This window comes from Natator depressus, chromosome 17, assembly GCF_965152275.1.
Source record: "Natator depressus isolate rNatDep1 chromosome 17, rNatDep2.hap1, whole genome shotgun sequence".
Lineage (NCBI taxonomy): Eukaryota > Metazoa > Chordata > Testudines > Cheloniidae > Natator > Natator depressus.
The window spans coordinates 22,646,619-22,665,714 of NC_134250.1; positions in this window are offsets into that span (position 1 = coordinate 22,646,619).

The window sequence follows — 19,096 nt, forward strand, 5'->3', positions numbered from 1 at the left end:
TTGCACTCTCAGCAAATTTGCGGATGATACTAAACTGGGAGGAGTGGTAGATATGCTGGAGGGGAGGGATAGGATACAGAAGGACCTAGACAAATTGGAGGATTGGGCCAAAAGAAATCTGATGAGGTTCAATAAGGATAAGTGCAGGGTCCTGCACTTAGGATGGAAGAATCCAATGCACCGCTAGAGACTAGGGACCGAATGGCTAGGCAGCAGTTCTGCAGAAAAGGACCTAGGGGTGACAGTGGACGAGAAGCTGGATATGAGTCAACAGTGTGCCCTTGTTGCCAAGAAGGCCAATGGCATTTTGGGATGTATAAGTAGGGGCATAGCGAGCAGATCGAGGGACATGATCGTTCCCCTCTATTCGACACTGGTGAGGCCTCATCTGGAGTACTGTGTCCAGTTTTGGGCCCCACACTACAAGAAGGATGTGGATAAATTGGAGAGAGTCCAGCGAAGGGCAACAAAAATGATTAGGGGTCTAGAGCACATGACTTATGAAGAGAGGCTGAGGGAGCTGGGATTGTTTAGTCTGCGGAAGAGAAGAATGAGGGGGGATTTGATAGCTGCTTTCAACTACCTGAAAGGGGGTTCCAAAGAGGATGGCTCTAGACTGTTCTCAATGGTAGCAGATGACAGAACGAGGAGTAATGGTCTCAAGTTGCAATGGGGGAGGTTTAGATTGGATATTAGGAAAAACTTTTTCACTAAGAGGGTGGTGAAACACTGGAATGCGTTACCTAGGGAGGTGGTAGAATCTCCTTCCTTAGAGGTTTTTAAGGTCAGGCTTGACAAAGCCCTGGCTGGGATGATTTAACTGGGAATTGGTCCTGCTTCGAGCAGGGGGTTGGACTAGATGACCTTCTGGGGTCCCTTCCAACCCTGATATTCTATGATTCTATGATATATAAATATACAAAAACATAAACATTATATCCCCACGTATCTTTAAGGGCTGAATCTGAGTCATTTATTTTGCAGGATGTTTAATCCCATTAATCACAGTGGCATTATATTTTCTCTCTTATTATCTATCCCTTTCGTAATGGTTCCCAGCATACTGTTAATTTTTGTGACTGCCACTGAACATTGAGCAGATGTTTTCAGAGGACTATTAAAAATGATTCCAAGATCTATTTTTTGAGTGATAACAGCTAATATAAATCCCATCATTTTGTATGCATAGTTAGAATGATGTTTTCCAATATGCATTATTTTTTATTCATTAACATTGAATTTCATCTGCCATTTTGTTGCTCGGTTACCCAGTTTTCTTAGATCCCTTTGTAACTCTTTACGCTCATCTTTGGAGTCACCTATCTTGAGTAATTTTGTATTGTCTGCAAACTTTGCCACCTCACTATTTACCCCTTTTCCAGATCATTTAAGAATATGCTGAACAGCACTGGTCAAGTACAGCTATTTGGGGATCCCACTGTTTATTTGACACCATTGCAAAAATGACCATTTATTCTTACCTTTTGTTTCCTACCTTTTAAGTAATCACAGATCCATGAAAGGACCTTCCCTAAGTCCAAGAACACCATACACCCTGGATTACCCATATCCACATGTCTGACAGCCTCCAAGAATGCTAATACATTAGTGAGGCATCATTTCCCTTTACAAAAGGCATGTTGACTCTGCCTCACGATATGTGTGTGTCTGACAATTCTGTTCTTTACTATCATTTCAACCAATTTACCTGGTACAGAAGTTAGGTTTACCAGCCCATGATTGCCGGGATCGCCTATGGAAATTTCTTTAAAAATTGGCATTACCTTAGCTATCCTTCAGTCACCTGGCACAGATAGCACAGTTAGTAAATCTGTAATTTCATATCTGAGTTCTTTCAGAACTCTTGGGTGAATACCATCTAGTCATCGTGATTTTATTACTGTTCAATTTACCAATTTGTTCTAAAACCTCCTCTCTTGATACCTCAGTCTGGGACAGTGCCTCAGTTTGTCACCTAAATGGGTCAGGTGTACAAATCTCCCTCTAGCTTCTGCAGTGAAGACAAGGCAAGGAATTCATGCAGCTTCTCTGCAACAGCTTTGACTTCCTTGAGTCCTCCTTTAGCTCCTCGATCGTCCAGTGGCCCCACTGATTATTTGGCAGGTTTCCTGCTTCTGATGTACTAAAATGTTTTAGGGTTGTAGATTAATTGCAGTTAACTCATGAGATTAACTCAAAAAATTAATCGAGATTAAAAAATTAATCACAATTAATAGCACCATTAAACAATAGAACACTAATTGAAATTTATTAAATATTTGTGGATGTTTTTCTATATTTTCAATTATATTGATTTCCATTACATCACAGAATACAAAGTGTACAATGCTCACTTTATGTTATTATTTTTTATTATGAATATTAGCACTGTAAAATGATAAACAAAAGAAACCGTATTTTTCCATTCACCTCATAGAAGTACTATAGTGCAATCTTTTTATTGTGAAAGTGCAATTTACAAATGTAGATTTTTTTGTTACATAACTGCACTCAAAAACTTTAGAGCCTTTTATATCCGCTCAGTCCGACTTCTTATTTAGCCAATCACGAAGACAAACAAGACAAACAATTTTATTTACATTTATGTTTCTTATTTACACTACAGTACTTGTATTAGGTGAGAGCGGGGGCAGGGGAAGCTTTTTGTAGTGATAATCAAGGTGGGCCATTTCCAGCAGTTGACAAGAACATGTGAGGAATAGTGTGTGTGTGGGGGGGCAGCTAAACATGGGGAAATAGTTTTACTTTGTGTAATGACCCATCCACTCCCAGTCTTTATTGAAGCCTAAGTTAATTGTATCCAGTTTGCAAATTAATTCCAATTCAGCAGTCTCTCGTTGGAGTCTGTTTTTGAAGTTTTTTTGTTGAAGTACACAAAGTAAAACTATTTCCCCATGTTTATTCCCCCCCCACCATTCTTCCTCACATGTTTTTGTCAACTGCTGGAAATGGCCCACCTTGATTATCACTACAAAAAGCTTCCCCCCCGGTCTCCTGCTGGAAATAGCTCACCTCACCTGATCACTCTCATTACAGCGTGTATGGTAACACCCATTGTTTCATGTTCTCTGTGTATATAAATCTCCCCACAGTATTTGCCACTGCATACATCCGATGAAGTGAGCTGTAGCTCACGAAAGCTTATGCTCAAATAAATTTGTTAGTCTTTAACATGTCACAAATCCTCCTTTTCTTTTTGTATATGTAGAAACCATCCAAAATATCTAAATAAATGGTATTCTATTATTGTTTAACAGCACGATTAATCGCAATTTTTTAAATCACTTGACAGTCCTAAGAAATGTTTTTGCCATTTAATTTTTGTTTTTTGCAAGTTGATCTTCAAATTCTTTTTTGTCCTGCCTAATTATACTTTTACACTTGAATTTCCAGAGTTTATACTCCCTTCTATTTTCCTTAGTAAGATTTGACTTCTAATGTTCAAAGAAAATATCTTTTTCCCTCTTTCATACTTTTGTTTACCCATTATTAGTAGCTGTTAGTAAATAGTAATACTTTGTTATTTCTTTTCGTATATTTGATTCATTTATACATTAACTAGTCTTTAGTATCTTTATCTTCAACGACGAATGTGTCTGAATTCTAACACCCAGGTCATTTCCTGATATGTAAACCTATTCAGGAATTTATCTATTATGCAATATTTTAACAATCTTGGGCACCTTCCTGTCTGTAGTACTCCAGCTATTCATGGAAGCCATCTCCTTAAGGATATACAGACTTGGGAAACTAAAAAGGGATTATTGTAATAGCAGATGTTTCCTGTTGGGGAATCAACAAAGAAAAATGATTGTGAGATAAGAATGACCATTGAGAGATGTTATCTTGAAGAAGTGTTATTTCTCCCCGCTGTAAATGATCATGTCTTCACACATGAATCAGGTAAACTGCGAATTTATAAAAATGACACCAGAACAATATGTTTCTGGGAGATTATTCTTGACAAAGATGTTTGGGAATTAAAACTGTGTGTCCCTTCCAGATGCAGGAGAGACACAGATCCAGTTCTTAGTCTGACACCAAAGAGTGGTAGTGTATGTATTTCTTTCTGAATTCTAGATAGTGTTGTACTAATCTCTGATTGATAATCTTAGATTGAATAATTCCAATTTACCTTGTTCTTTCAACAGTCCTGACTCATTAACTCAGATACGCAACAAAATTGATGACCCACAATGTGACGTCAATAATGGTTTAAATTGGACTCAGATTAGTTGGGATGAGACCTACATTTTCTGGTAAAGGCAAGGAACAGTTTATAGGGGTGGTTTGTCCACTGTTTTAAAGCCTGAATGCACAGCACATTCCAACACTCAGCCCTAAAAGGATCCCGGAGAAAAGAATGAAGTAAGTTTAAGATAATAAAGAAAATCATGAAATAGGTTAAATTAGAAAAAAGTCGAACGAAAGGGAACGATCATGTCTCTCGATCTGCTGGCAATGCCCCTACTTATTCAGTCCAGAATGCCATTGGCCTTCTTGGCAACAAGGGCACACTGTTGACTCATATCCAGCTTCTCGTCCACTGTAACCCCTAGGTCCTTTTCTGTAGAACTGCTCTCTAGCCATTCGGTCCCTAGTCTGTAGCGGTGCATGGGATTCTTCCGTCCTAAATGCAGGACTCTGTATTTGTCCTTGTTGAACCTCATCAGATTTCTTTTGGCCCAATTCTCTAATTTGTCTACGTCCCGCTGTATCCTATCCCTACCGTCCAGAGTATCTACCTCTCCTCCCAGTTTAGTGTCATCTGCAGACTTGCTGAGGGTGCAATCCACGCCATCCTCCAGATCATTAATGAAGATATTGAACAAAACCGGCCCCAGGACCGACCCTTGGGGCACTCCGCTTGATACTGGCTGCCAACTAGACATGGAGCCATTGATCACAAAGTCTGCTTATCTGAAGTCCAGGGTCTGTATTCTGCTCTTCTCCTTTCTTCCTTGTGTCAGGATCCTGAACTCGACCATCTCATGGTCCCTGCCTCCCAGGTTCCCATCCACTTTTGCTTTCCCTACTAATTCTTCCCGGTTTGTGAGCAGCAGGTCAAGAAGAGCTCTGCCCCTAGTCGGTTGCTCTAGCACTTGCACCAGGAAATTGTCCCCTACACTTTCCAAAAACTTCCTGGATTGTCTGTGCACTGTTGTATTGCTCTCCCAGCAGATATCGGGGTGATTAATGTCCCCCAGGAGAACAAGGGCCTGTGATCTAGTAACTTCTTTTAGTTACCTGAAGAAAGCCTCCTCAACCTCATCCCCCTGGTCCGTTGGTCTATAGCAGACTCCCATCACGACATCACCCTTGTTGCTCACACTTCTAAACTTAATCCAGAGACACACAGATTTTTCTGCAGTTTCATACATGAGCTCTGAGCAGTCATACTGCTCCCTTACATACAGTGCAACTCCCCCACATTTTCTGCCCTGCCTGTCCTTCCTGAACAGTTTATATCCATCCATGACAGTACTCCAGTCATGTGAGTTATCCCACCAAGTCTCTGTTATGCTGATCACATCATAATTCCTTGTCTATGCCAGGACTTCCAGTTCTCCCTGCTTGTTTCCCAGGCTTCTTGCATTTGTGGTTAGGCACTTAAGATAACTCGCTGATCATCCTTCTTTCTCAGTAGTCTCAGAATTCTCATGGAAGAATTCACACACCATTGAAGTAATATTTTTTTCCTGCCTGTCATCATAGAACCAATGCAATGAATGCTCTTGTTTACACTCGTGCCTGAACCCCAAAATATACTTGTGTAACTCTTCTGCCCCACCCCCACACTTAACAGAGCTCTCAGCAATTCCAGCTCTTTCGTGATTTCAGCTTTCAGTGATTTTTAGCCACTAGTAAGGGGAGTCTTAGTGCTGGTGCACCACCCACCCACAGTAGATCTAATGCTTAGACCTAGGTATCAGTGATTTCAGGTCTGCAGCATGTAACAAGAATCCTAATGGAACCAAAATTAGCTCTATTACACCACAAAGAGAGGATGGGTCTGTCATATTTAGGGCACTCAGAAGGGGACCCACACTGCCAGGTACACATACCTACCCCAGCCTCTCTCAATTTACTGGGTTTTGGAACACATATCCCTTGCCTAATGAGTGCTCCTTAGTTGAGGGTGAGTCCCTCTGTCATAAAATGCCAAGTACAGTTCTACTGTCCTTGATTCACATAACCAGGATAACAATGCTTTATTACTCCTGCCCCAATAACAGAGAAACTGGGGATCCCACAGCAGCCAAAGTGACCATTTGGGTAAGCAGTCCAACATGCTAGGCAGGGTGGGTGTGCCATGCAAACGAGATCAGCCCCTGAAGTCCTTTTCCACAGCTCACCACCAGATGTCAGGGTAGAGCTCATTCTGACTCTGCTTACACTTGATTCTGATTTGTGGTTCAATATGGGTGCAGAGTTGATCTTACTAATTATTTGTTGTGTGCAATTACTGGATCTTTCTGTTAAATGTATCCGGTTCTCATGCCTGATTCTTATGCCATTGCTGTGATCAAGAAACCTGCACAATATAACTTGTCAGCAATTCATGAGACTCACCTTTTGAGGGATATTCTGGAACTTTTAGGGGAAGCAAATGTTTCAGCTTTTGCTCAACACAAACATGACTGTGGCAGGATGGCTGTTACTGTAACAATTGCAAGGCCAGATCCACCCCCTCAAAGCCAATATCCTTATCCAGATGAAGCAAAACCACGTAGTGTAAGAACTATTGCTTCCTTGGTACAGCAGGATGTCCTCTGCCCCTGCACTTCCACAAAAAACTCTCCTATTTGGCCAGTAGTTAAACCTGATGGGTCTTGGAGACTCACAATTGATTATCGCAACTGAATCAGGTTACCCATGCATGTTTTCTTACTGTAGTCACAACACCTGATTTACTGAAATCTTTTTCTCCAACTATGCAGTGGTTCTCTTTGCTATTTCTAATGGGTATTGGGCCATCCCTTTGGATCCCAAATGTCAATATGAACTGGCTTTTATCTTTCAATTTACATGGAATTGTTTGTCACAAGGACTTCAAAATGCTCCCTCTATCTTTCACAGGCAAATTAAACGTGTACTGTCACCTTTAGCTGAACTATCTAGTCTTTTTTAGTATGTTGATGACTGGTGCCTTCCTTCAGAAGGAACATCTCCAGCAGCTAAATGAACTACTGAAACTAGTACATCAGATGGGTCTAAAATATCATCCAACCAAGGCTCGCCTGCTAACTCAATTCATTTTAGGAATCACTCTGTCTAAGGAGACACCATTGCAAAAAAAGATAGACCTAATTTTGTGTTTGCCTCTACCTGCTCGTATCTACATTAAGATCTCTTCTAGGTCTTACTGGCTACCACAGAGATTCCTTATCTGATTTTGCCCCAATCACTGCTCCATTGTACCACCTTCTTAGGAAGGAAGTGCAATGGTGCAGGACAGAGGAACATACAAAGGCAGTAACTGCTTTGAAACAAAGTGTTTTGTTTGAACTCAGCTCCAGTTCTGGCAACACTTGACCAGGCCAAACCCTTTCATTTGGAAGTTGCCACAAGAGAAACAGCGCTCTCTGCTGTTCTCTCTCAAGAAATTCATGACAAAATAAGGCCTATTGCTTACACCCCTAAAGTACTTTCACCAGAGGAACTGAAGTATTCTGTCTGTGAAGACAACTATTTAGTTACTTATTGGGCAATCAAACATTTCACCTTTTTAATTGGTCTCTCTCCCATAATTTTACATAAGCCACACACACCTTCTAATTTGCATCTTTCTGATTAGGTCAAGGATGGACAGGTTTCCAATGCTCCATTACCGCCCTGGTCACTGCTGTTACAGGAGAAGGACATAACTATCTGTCCTTTGTCTAAACTGTCATCTCTCCATTTTGCACTTTTGTATGATGGTACCCCTCATGAGTGTCCTATGCTGACACCTTCATGTTGTCGACATCAGTTTTTCAAACCATTACCTCCTTCCTGTGACATTTCTTCATTCCTGTGTATTTTCATGGATGGATCAAGTTTCTACAAAGATGGGGAACATTTTATTGGTTTCGGCCTCTACGTTCTTTCTCTATCTGATTCTCATCTTTCTTTTTCATGTCTACCCCACTATGCTGAACTCACTGCTGTGGCATGTGCATTGGAACATTTTGCTTCCTCTGCTTTCCAATGTTTTTCCTACCTGATTCTGAAGGTCGTCTATGATGTTCTTACAGAATGTCTTACTTTTTGGCATACTCACAGCTTGTATCCTCCAATGGATCTCCTTTGGCTTATGTCTCACTACTTTCTTACATTGCTTCCCTTTTATCCTCCCCCTTCCTTTATTTTGAGTTGAAAAGCCAGAGTAAAACAGCTCCTTCACACTTGGAAAATTCCATCAGTGACTCTCTTTTGCAAAATGAGGTACTCAAGGGAGTGAGAGGCTCAGATTCCTACAAAATCATGAGCACCCCAAATCCTACAGTTAATACTGCAGAAACTCTGCCTGTGTCAGTAGTCAGCACCACAGAGACAGTGACTGACTTACCAGAGTCGTATAAGGGGCTACCATCAATCAAATGTTGGCCTCAACCCCTGACCTCTCAGGCCCCACCCACCAGTCACCCTAAGATTCGCCCCCCTGGGGGTATTACTTCTGGGGTGAAGTTGGACACATGACCAGAAGTAATGTCATGTAACCCCTCTAAGAACTCCCCCAACTGCCCTCTATCAATCAAGATGGGTTTCAGCCACAGAGGCCCTCCCCAAGAGCAGGTTTGACCAAATAAGGCAGGTTCTGGGGCAGGATGACCAGCCCAGAAGTTGGTCTTGTGACCCCCTCTAAGAGCTCACCCCACCACCCTCTACCCATTGGAGCAGGTTTCAGCTCCTTAGGCCATCCCAGAAGGGAAACATGTATCAGTCGGAATAGGTGTAGTGCACGGGTCTAGGCTGGAACCCCCACTGATCTGTGGATCTTGACGGTTGACTGGCAACACTGCCCCCAGAAGTTCCAGCGTCATGAGGAAGAGACCGTCTCGTTGCAAGAATGCGTGTTTTAAAAATCATGGAAATGCTGAGAGGAAACATGGAGTCCTTCACCACCCTTGTGAGAACTTCAGACTTTGTTTTAGATCTAAGGGTCTTCAACTGCCTGTGCAGAAACGCTACATTAGTGACAGTTCTGAGGAGGAGGAGGGAGCGGCCGACGGGAGCCCCTTGATGGATACACTGGAACCCGAGCCTGAAACCCAAGTACTTGTGAGGCAGCCCGATGACCAGAACATAGCTGGAACGTGACATATCTCAAAAGGAAAATCCTGAAAAGGACAAAATTGAAGAATGAACCTGCACAGATGCCCTAATGGTAGGAGTCATAGTGTCCATTTTCGCAGGTGTGTTAAACCAGGAGATTACTAAAACTTGTTTAAATTTGTCAGTGTAAATGTGTCCCCTCCATAGTTGTTAGTAAAAGATGGTACAAGTAACAGTCATGTTTACGCAGACGGCTCCGTTAAAGAAAGTACATTACACCTCTGGGGGAGTTGGGAGCTTCGGTGGGGTGAACCCTCTTTTTCAAGCAGCCAAAAAGCATTGTAAAACTTATGCTGTAAACAAACAGGCTTGAATACGTTTTAAAAGAAACAAGACCATTGTTTCAGGTATAGATGCGCAATTGCAGGCAGATTTGGTGGATATGCACCGGTTCTCCAAACACAACAGCGGTTTTATATCTTAACAGTGCTAGACATTCTATCCAAATATGTCTGGGCCTTAGGCCTAAAAGACAAGAAGGGCAGTATGGTATCCAAGGCCTTTAAACCTATTTTCAGTGAAGGTCGCATGCTTCAAAAATTACAAACTGTTCCGGGGAAAGAATTTTTAAACAAACCTTTTACCAGATTGCTAAAGTGGCATGGCGTTCACCATTTTGTTACTAATAATGAAGTCAAAGCAGGGGTTGTGGAGCAATTTAACAGAATTTTAAAATCTAGAATATGGAGATAGTTTACAGCCCATAACACCTTTCACTACATTGACGTGTTACCTGAGTTTATAGTTACAACCAGAGCTTTCACAGAACGATACATACCAGACCAGCTGATATTAACTCTTCAGATTCTCTGAAGGCATGGAAAACAGTTTATGGAGAGTTTAAAATAAAACCGGTTGTTGCCCCTTTTAAAAAAGGCAACCACGTGAGACTATCTAAAACCAAAGGAGCTTTTGAAAAAAAGGTTATGAACAGACATTTACTGATGAGATATTCCTAGTGGATGAAGCCTTAACCAGGGGCCAGAGACCTGTATACCAATTCAAAGATTATGAGGCTAAGACAGTTACGAGACAGGATTTACAGGATTGAAAAAGTTCTAGCGGAGAAAGGAAAAGGGACAAAAAAGCAGCTACTGGTGAAATGGTTGGGGTGGCCAGATAAGTTTAGCAGATGGGTGGAAGCTTCTCAACTCTGTGACATTTAGATGAGAAAAAAACTGATTCCTCCTACAAAGAGAGACAGAAAAAGAAAATGAGCAACAGTGGGTTTTACATTACTTTGTTCAGCAATGCCAGCTTTGGGGTTTTTTCCCCAAAATACCAGCTCAAACTTTGCAATACAGCTAATTAAGCCCTTGGATCTCCTGGGTGCCTGGGAAGTGGGGTTAGAGGAAATACAATACTCACACAGCTGGAACGTTATTAGTGAAGACACCTGTCATGGGTATAGCCTTGCATAAAAGACTTCCTAACCTTATTTCTACCAGCTTAGGTTCAAACTTCCCCAAGGCACAAATTCTTTGCCCTTGGATGGTACGATGCCACCATCAAGTGATTTAACAAAGAATCATGGAAAGGACCATTTGGAGTTCCTATTCTCCCCAAATATCCCTCCAAGCCCTTACACCCCCTTTCCTGGAGAGGCTTGAGAATAATATCCTAACCAATTGGTTACAAAGTCATCACAGATGCAACCCCTGGGTCTTTGGACAATAGAGAAATCAGTTTTCAGAGTAACAGCCGTGTTAGTCTGTATTCGCAAAAAGAAAAGGAGTACTTGTGGCACCTTAGAGACTAACCAATTTATTTGAGCATAAGCTCTAGTGAGTTACAGTATGCATTCGATGAAGTGAACTGTAGCTCACGAAAGCTTATGCTCAAATAAATTGGTTAGTCTCTAAGGTGCCACAAGTACTCCTCTCCTTTTAGAGAAATCAGTCAGATTCTTAAAAGAGGGATTTTATTTAAAAAAAGGTAAAAATCACAACTTTAAAACCAGGGTAGAAAATAACTTTACAGGGTAATAAAAGATTCAAAAACACAGCAGAACTTCCTCTAGATTAGTTTCAAAGTTACAAAAACAGGAATAAACCTCCCTCCAGCAAAGGAAAAATTGACACGCAGAACAAAAGATAATTTAACACGCCTTGTCTGGCTTTTACTTACAATTTTTGTAATATGAGAGACTTTTACGATGGTTTTCGGAGGAGTTTTCTGACTCGATGCTTCTCTGCTTCCCAAAAGAACACACAAAACAAAGCTTTCCCCCCGAAGATTTGAAAGTATCTTCTTTCCCCATTGGTCCTTTTGGTCAGGTGCCAACCAGGTTATTTGAGCTTCCTAAACCCTTACGGGTAAGGAGGAATTCTAGTTTATCCTAAGTTGTATGGTTATGACAAAATCACCTTTGGAGATATGATGTGGAGTTTTATCCTACGACAAGGTTATTACTCCTCCATACCTGAATTACTGGAACATATGAGCAGTACGGTGGCTTGTCACCCCTGAGCTGGTCACAAACGATGACCTTGAGGGTAGAAAAGTTAGACTTAAATCCACCGATTTTACTTGTGTGTTTTCTACCGGTGGGGAGCAAGCTAACATTCTGGGTTTGGGCCCCAAATGCAGAGTCCAAAAAATCCCCTTCTTGGCAGGGGGTTTCAACTCCTTGTATCTAGTGTGACAGGGTTGGGCCAGGTGGCTATAGGAGAGTAATTTTTTTTTTTGAAGCAAAAAAGAATTTTATTTGCATAACACTTACAAAGAATCACCAAAAAGGAAAAAACAAAACTATGCAACAAAACAAAAGCAAACGCAAGGTATAACACAGCAGCCTTCAGGAGGGAGAAGTGTTCAGGCTAGCCTGGGCCCAGAAGGGGGGGCTTCCTCGACACTCATGGTCTTCCACCCTCCTGAGTTACCTGGTGGCCTAGAGCGGGGGGGGCTTCCTCGACACTAATGGTTTTCCACCCCCTCGAGTTACCTAGTGCCATGCCCAGCATCACCGATTATTCCTCTCCTGAGAGTGCCCGACAAGATGGGCACAGCTGCGGGGTGAGCAGTTTTGGGGGGGGAGATGTACGCCCACATGTGATAGGACCCTTTCTAGGTGACAGTGATGATGGTATCCACAGCGGCAATGGCTGAGGCTGTGGTCTCTCGCTCTTCCCCTCAATCAAAGGGTCAGACAGAGGGAATCGGATGGGGTCACCTCGGACAGTGCCCACCGCTCCTCGAAGGCATCAAGGGAGTTGGTGGACGCCACCCTCACCTACCGCCAGTCCCCCACCACCAAGCCAGAGCTCTTGACCCAGTTGACTCGGGCGGAGGTGGCTGCTGAATAGATGGCCTGGCAAGCCTCCACCCATGCCAAATCGCCCGGGTCCTGGACCAGGAGGAGCACGTCGTCGGTGTACGCCGACAGGACCAGCCGCAGCTCCGGCTCCCGCAGCACCAACCCTGTCAATCTCCTTCAGTGGAGACAGAGGAAGGGCTCGATCGCCAGAGCGTACAGTTGGCCCGAGAGGGGGGCACCGCGATGTACTCCTCGTCCGAAGCTGACCGGTTCGGTCAGGGTCCAGTTGAGCCTAACCAGACACTCCGCGGAAGCGTACAGCACTCGGAGAAAACTCACAAACTGAGGTCCAAATCCAAAAGCCTGCAGAGTGCCCAGGAGGTACCCATGGTCCACTCTATCGAACGCCTTCTCCTGATCAAGAGATAGGAGGGCGAACGACAGACTGTCTCTACGCCCGAGGTCCAAAAGGTCTCGGACTAGAAATAGGTTGTCAAAAATGCTGTGGCCCGGGACAGTGTAGGTCCAGTCTGGGGGGATCACATCCGCCATCATGGACCCTAGCCGCAGCGAGATTGCTTTAGCTACGATTTTGTAGTCCGTGCTAAGGAGTGAGACGAGGCACCAATTTCGTAAATCGTGGAGGTCCCCCTTCTTCGGCAACAAGGCGAGCATGGCTTGCCTGCACGAAAGAGGGAGGACACCGCCCTGCAAGGACTTGGCCCAGACAGTGGCTAGGTCTGGGCCAAGGATGTCCCAGAACGTGCGGTAGAACTCTGCAGTCAGCCCATCCATGCCCGGGGATTTATTGGTGGGCATGTGACGGAGGGCTTCCGAGAACTCGGCCAGGGTGAGAGGCAGCTCTAGTCGGTTTTGGTCACCCGTGCTGACCATAGGGAGTTCCTCCCAGAGCACCCTGCAAGTGCCAGGATCGGTCAGATCTGGGGAGAAAAGGCTTGTGTAGAAGTCACAGGCCCTCCCACACATCTCCACTGGATCCGTGAGGGGGGTGCCATCTTCTGCTAGAAGGCAGGTGACATGTTTCTTGGCCCCTCCCTCATTTTCTCCAGGGTGTAGAAGAAACGGGAGCCACGATCCATCTCCCGAAGGAGGTGGATGCGGGATCGAACAAAGGCACCTCAGGCGTGATGGTCCTCGAGGGCCCGGAGCTCCTCCTGCTTCTCCCAGCATGCTCCGCAGAGAGACGGGTCCTCGCGGCTGGCGGCCAGACACCTGTCCATCTCTAAGACCTCCCTTTGCAACTGCTCTATCGCCGCATTTCTCCACCGGCTGGTGCCCCAGGTGTAGTAACGGCAGAAGAGCTTGGCGCGCACCTTCCCTAGATCCCACCATCACCGCACCGAGGGAATGGCACACTGTTGCTCTCGCCAGGCCAGCCAAAACTCCTGGAAGGACGTCATGAAGCCCTCATCCTCCCACACGGTGTTGTTAAAATGCCAATAGGCCAGCCCCAGCCTCTCTGCACGGAGGGAGGCTGTTATGGAGGCTAGATGGTGGTCGGAAAATGGGGCCGGCCGAATGTTGAAGGAGTGGGCTCGTGAAAGATGGAAACGGGATAAATAAATAAGGTTCAACCGAGAGTGGTGTGACCGATGGGCCTCCACCTGGACAAAGGTGAACGTGGAAATGTCATCTGGGTGGTGGTCACGCCAGACGTCCAATAGGGAGTGACGTTCGACTATTCCTCGGAGAATGTTCATGGTGGCCGGGCTCAGCTCGGCCCCTGAGCGGTCCTGTTCCTTGAGGGTGGTGTTAAAGTCCCCTCCCAGGACTAGGCACTCGTGAGAATCTAGGGTGCCGAGGAAGTCAGACATCCACTGATAGAATTGCGGCCGGTTCGGGCTCGTTGTCGGGCGTAGATGTTAATGTGGTTGATCATGAGCCTCTCCATACGGACTCGGAGATGCAGCAGGTGGCCCGGCACGGCCTCAGTGACTCCTAGCACCTCGGGCTGTAGGTTGGGGGAGAACAGGGTCGCCACTCCAGCTTGCTGAATCGTGAAGTGGCTAAAGTAGACCCCGTCCCCCCACTCCAGCCGCCAGCTGTCCTCGGCGGTCGGATCCGTATAGGTCTCCTGCAGGAAAACTACAGAGTACCCCCCTTCCCGAAGGTAAGAGAGCACGTGGGACCTGCGGAGAGCCTTCCTACAGCCCCTGGTGTTCAAAGTTGCAACAATGAGAGGCGTCATGCAGAGGGCTGGGGGGGGTGGGGGTTCCTTATTGGCGGGGGTTCCTTATTGGCGGGGGTGTTTGCGGCCCCCGGCGGGTCGCGCAGCAATCCGTGACCTGTCCCATAAGTGAGTAAATCATCATGGAAGCTGTGGGCCCGCCCGTAGGCCGCAGCACCGTGCCTTCCTTTCCCTTTACCCTCCTTTATAAGGGTCCTTGTGGCCTGGAGGAGTTGATCAAAGTCCCCCCATAGCTGGAGAGCCAGCTGTACCCTGTTGCGGGAGCCACAGATGTTTTCTAAAAACTCCCGCAACGCTTTTCGCAGCTCACGGGGGGGGTGTGGGGTTGCGATTTCCAGGTTATTCCCTGGTGGGGCTCTTGGTGCAGCCTCGTGGTCCGCTGAGGCGGGCAGGGAGGGTGTGGATCACTGACGGGGCGTCTGACAGGCTAAAGTTATTAGGTCCATCTCACGCCTTGGGGTAGAAGGGGATGGTGGAGGGAAAATTGCAGCTCCTAATGGGTCGCGGCAGGAAAATGCAAAGGCTGCTCCTTGGGAGGAATCCGCAGAAAATGGGAAAGAAATAACCTCAGGGGCGGCAATAGCATTGCAGGAGGAAGTGAATTGGGCAGGGACAGGGGTGGGGGCAGGGGCAGAGGCAAGGCTCTGGGCTTCGGGAGGCAAGCAGCTGAGAGGTGGTGTCTCCTGAGCAGATTCGAGGGTTGAGGGGTGAGGGAGTGTTGCTAGGCGCAGGCTCTGTGGTGGATTTGGCGGCCATGGCATCAGGTGGTGGACCACCTTCTGTAGGGTGCTCGCCCGGGAAGGCGGTTAGGGGGAGGGAGCATGGGGAAAGGGGGACTGGAGTGAGGTTGCCCAGATCGAGGCCAGCCGGCAGTAGGTTATCCTCTCCCTGGGTGACCGGGGTCAAACCTAGGGCCTCGATCTCCTCATACATGGAGAAGAGGTCGTCTTCTGCCACCCCGGGGGCCTCTCCTCTGGGGCCCGCCCCGACGGTCACCTCGGGATTCGCGGGGGGTTCCGGTGGTATACGGGCAGAAGGGGCTTCCTCAGGGGTCTCGGAGGGGAGGGTCTCCCGTGGAGGAGAGATTCTACCTTCCAATGCTATTCTGTCTTCCCCTCCCGACACCGGAGGATGGCTCTCACTCGTGGGCATAGTGGAAGGCTCAGTGTCAGTGCCTCCCTTCCTGGTCTTCTGGGGGGCTCCGCATCAGATGGATGCAGCGGAGCTCGAGCCTTCCGCTTGCCTCGCTTCCCCTGGACTAGGATCCAGCCCTCCATAGCATTGTCTGGGGGTTGGTTAGCAGAGGTCGTGTCGGTGGGCAGAGGCTATGGTTCAGGGGTTCGGGGGGGTAACGGTGAGGCAGCATGAGGGGCGGGGGGTTCTCCTTGGGGCGGGCCCTCTCCTATACCCGGTAATATCTTTGCTGCACCCTCCTCCATAGGCTCTGCTGGATTGTTAACAGCAAGGGTGGGGCTCCCTCACTCATCTGGGCATTGTAGGGGAGGTGTCTCTTGGGCCCGGACGGGAGCAGCGGTGGATCGAGCAGGAGGAGAGGTGGTTTCAGGTGCCAGGCAGCCAGGGGCATCGGCAACGACGGAGCCGATGTCCTGCCGGGTCTCGGGGGTCTCGGGTGCCCCTCCCCACTGGGCCAAAGGGCAGTCTCTTCGGACATGCCCCACTGATCGGCAGAGGTAGCACCGGGCCTCTCCCGTGGAGTAAAAGGCCCAATAGCAGGCTCCCTGATAGGGGACTAGGAAGGACCCCTCAAGCGCCTCTCCATCACGCGCCGTCGCCGGCGGTAGAAGCTGCACTTGCCGACGGAACGAGAGGACGTGACGGAGGGTGGGGTCCTTGCAGCCCAACGGGAGAGGGCTGATGACAGAAACGAGTTTCCCCAGGGTGGAAAGAGCGGGTAACAGGGTGGCATTGGGCAGAAAGGGAGGGACGGAGGTGAGGACTAGGCGAACGCCCAGGTCCTCTAGCGGCTCCAGGGGGACAAACACCCCCCACCACCACCACCAGGCCCTTGTCCACCGCCTGGGCGGCAGCCTCCAATGCTAAGAAAAAGATGACCTTCCCGTACATTTTGGAGGCTGCCACAATAGCCATGGGTCCTACCACCCTCGCCAACGCCTGCACGTATGTCTCCACATGAGGTGAGGTGGGCACCAGGAGGCAACGGACGCCGTGCTTCCTGGTCATGGTGGGAAAGGGGCCCCGGCCGCTATTGATGGCCCCTGGGGCACTCCACTTGACACCGGCTGCCAACTAGACATGGAGCCATTGATCACTACCCCCAGTTGAGCCCGACAATCTAGCCAACTTTCTACCCACCTTATAGTGCATTCATCCAGCCCATACTTCTTTAACTTGCTGACAAGAATACTTGAGCCTTTTTCCAGTCATCCAGGACTTCCCCCATTCGCCACGAGTTTTCAAAGATAATGGCCAATGGCTCTGCAATCACAGCTGCCAATTCCTTTAGCACTTTTGGATGCAACGCATCCGGCCCCATGGACTTGTGCATATCCAGCTTCTCTAAATAGTCCCTAACCACCTCTTTCTCCACAGAGGGCTGGCCATCTACTCCCCATGCTGTAATGCCCAGTGCAGCAGTCTGGGAGCTGACCTTGTTAGTGAAGACAGAGGCAAAAAAAGCATTGAGTACATTAGCTTTTTCCACATCCTCTGTCGCTAGGTTGCCTCCCTCATTCAGTAAGGGGCCCACACTTTCCTTGGCTTTCTTCTTGTTGCCAACATACCTGAAGAAACCCTTCTTGTTACTCTTAACATCTCTTGCTAGCTGCAGCTCCAGGTGTGATTTGGCCCTCCTAATTTCATTCCTACATGCCCGAGCAATATTTTTATACTCTTCCCTGGTCATATGTCCAAACTTCCACTTCTTGTAAGCTTCTTTTTTATGTTTAAGATCCGCTAGGATTTCACCGTTAAGCCAAGCCTGTCGCCTGCCATGTTTACTATTCTTTCAACACATCGGGATGGTTTGTCCCTGTAACCTCAACAGGGATTCCTTGAAATACAGCCAGCTCTCCTGGACTCCTTTCCCCTTCATGTTAGTCCCCCCGGGGATCCTACCCATCCGTTCCCTGAGGGAGTCGAAGTCTGCTTTCCTGAAGTCCAGGGTCCGTATTCGGCTGCTTACCTTTCTTCCCTGTGTCAGGATCCTGAACTCAACCAACTCATGGTCACTGCCTCCCAGATTCCCATCCACTTTTGCTTCCCCCACTAATTCTTCCCGGTTTATGAGCAGCAGGTCAAGAAAAGCTCCCCCGCTAGTTGGCTCCTCTAGCACTTGCACGAGGAAATTGTCCCCTACATTTTCCAAAAACTTCCTGGAATGTCTATGCACCGCTGTATTGCTCTCCCAGTGGATATCAGGAAAATTAAAGTCACCCATGAGAACCAGGGTGTGCGATCTAGTAGCTTCTGCGAGTTGCTGGAAGAAAGCCTCATCCACCTCATCCCCCTGGTCCGGTGGTCTATAGCAGACTCCCACCACTACATCAGTCTTGTTGCTCACACTTCTAAACTTAATCCAGAGACACTCAGGTTTTTCTGCAGTTTCGTACCAGAGCTCTGAGCAGTCATACTTACATACAGTGCTACTCCACCACCTTTTCTGCCCTGCCTCTCCTTCCTGAACAGTTTATATCCATCCATGACAGTACTCCAGTCATGTGAGTTATCCCACCAAGTCTCTGTTATTCCAATCATGTCATAATTCCTTGACATCACCAGGACCTCCAGTTCTCCCTGCTTGTTTCCAAGGCTTTGTGCATTTGTATATAAGCACTTGAGATAACCTGCTGATCGCCCTTCATTCTCAGTATGAGGCAGGAGCCCTCCCCTCATAGACGTTCCTGCCTGTGCTTCCTCCCGGTATCCCGCTTTCCCACTTACCTCAGGGCTTTGGTCTCCTTCCCCTGGTGAACCTAGTTTAAAGCCCTCCTCGCTAGGTTAGCCAGCCTGCTCGCAAAGATGCTCTTCCCTCTCTTCGTAAGGTGGAGCCCGTCTCTGCCCAGCACTCCTCCTTCATGGAACACCATCCCATGGTCAAAGAATCCAAAGCCTTCTCTCTGACACCACCTGCATAGCCATTCGTTGACTTCCACAATTCGACGGTCCCTACCCAGGCCTTTTCCTTCCATGGGGAGGATGGACGAGAACACCACTTGCCCCTCAAACTCCTTTATCCTTCTTCCCAGAGCCACGTAGTCCGCAGTGATCCGCTCAAGGTCATTCTTGGCAGTATCATTGGTGCCCACGTGGAG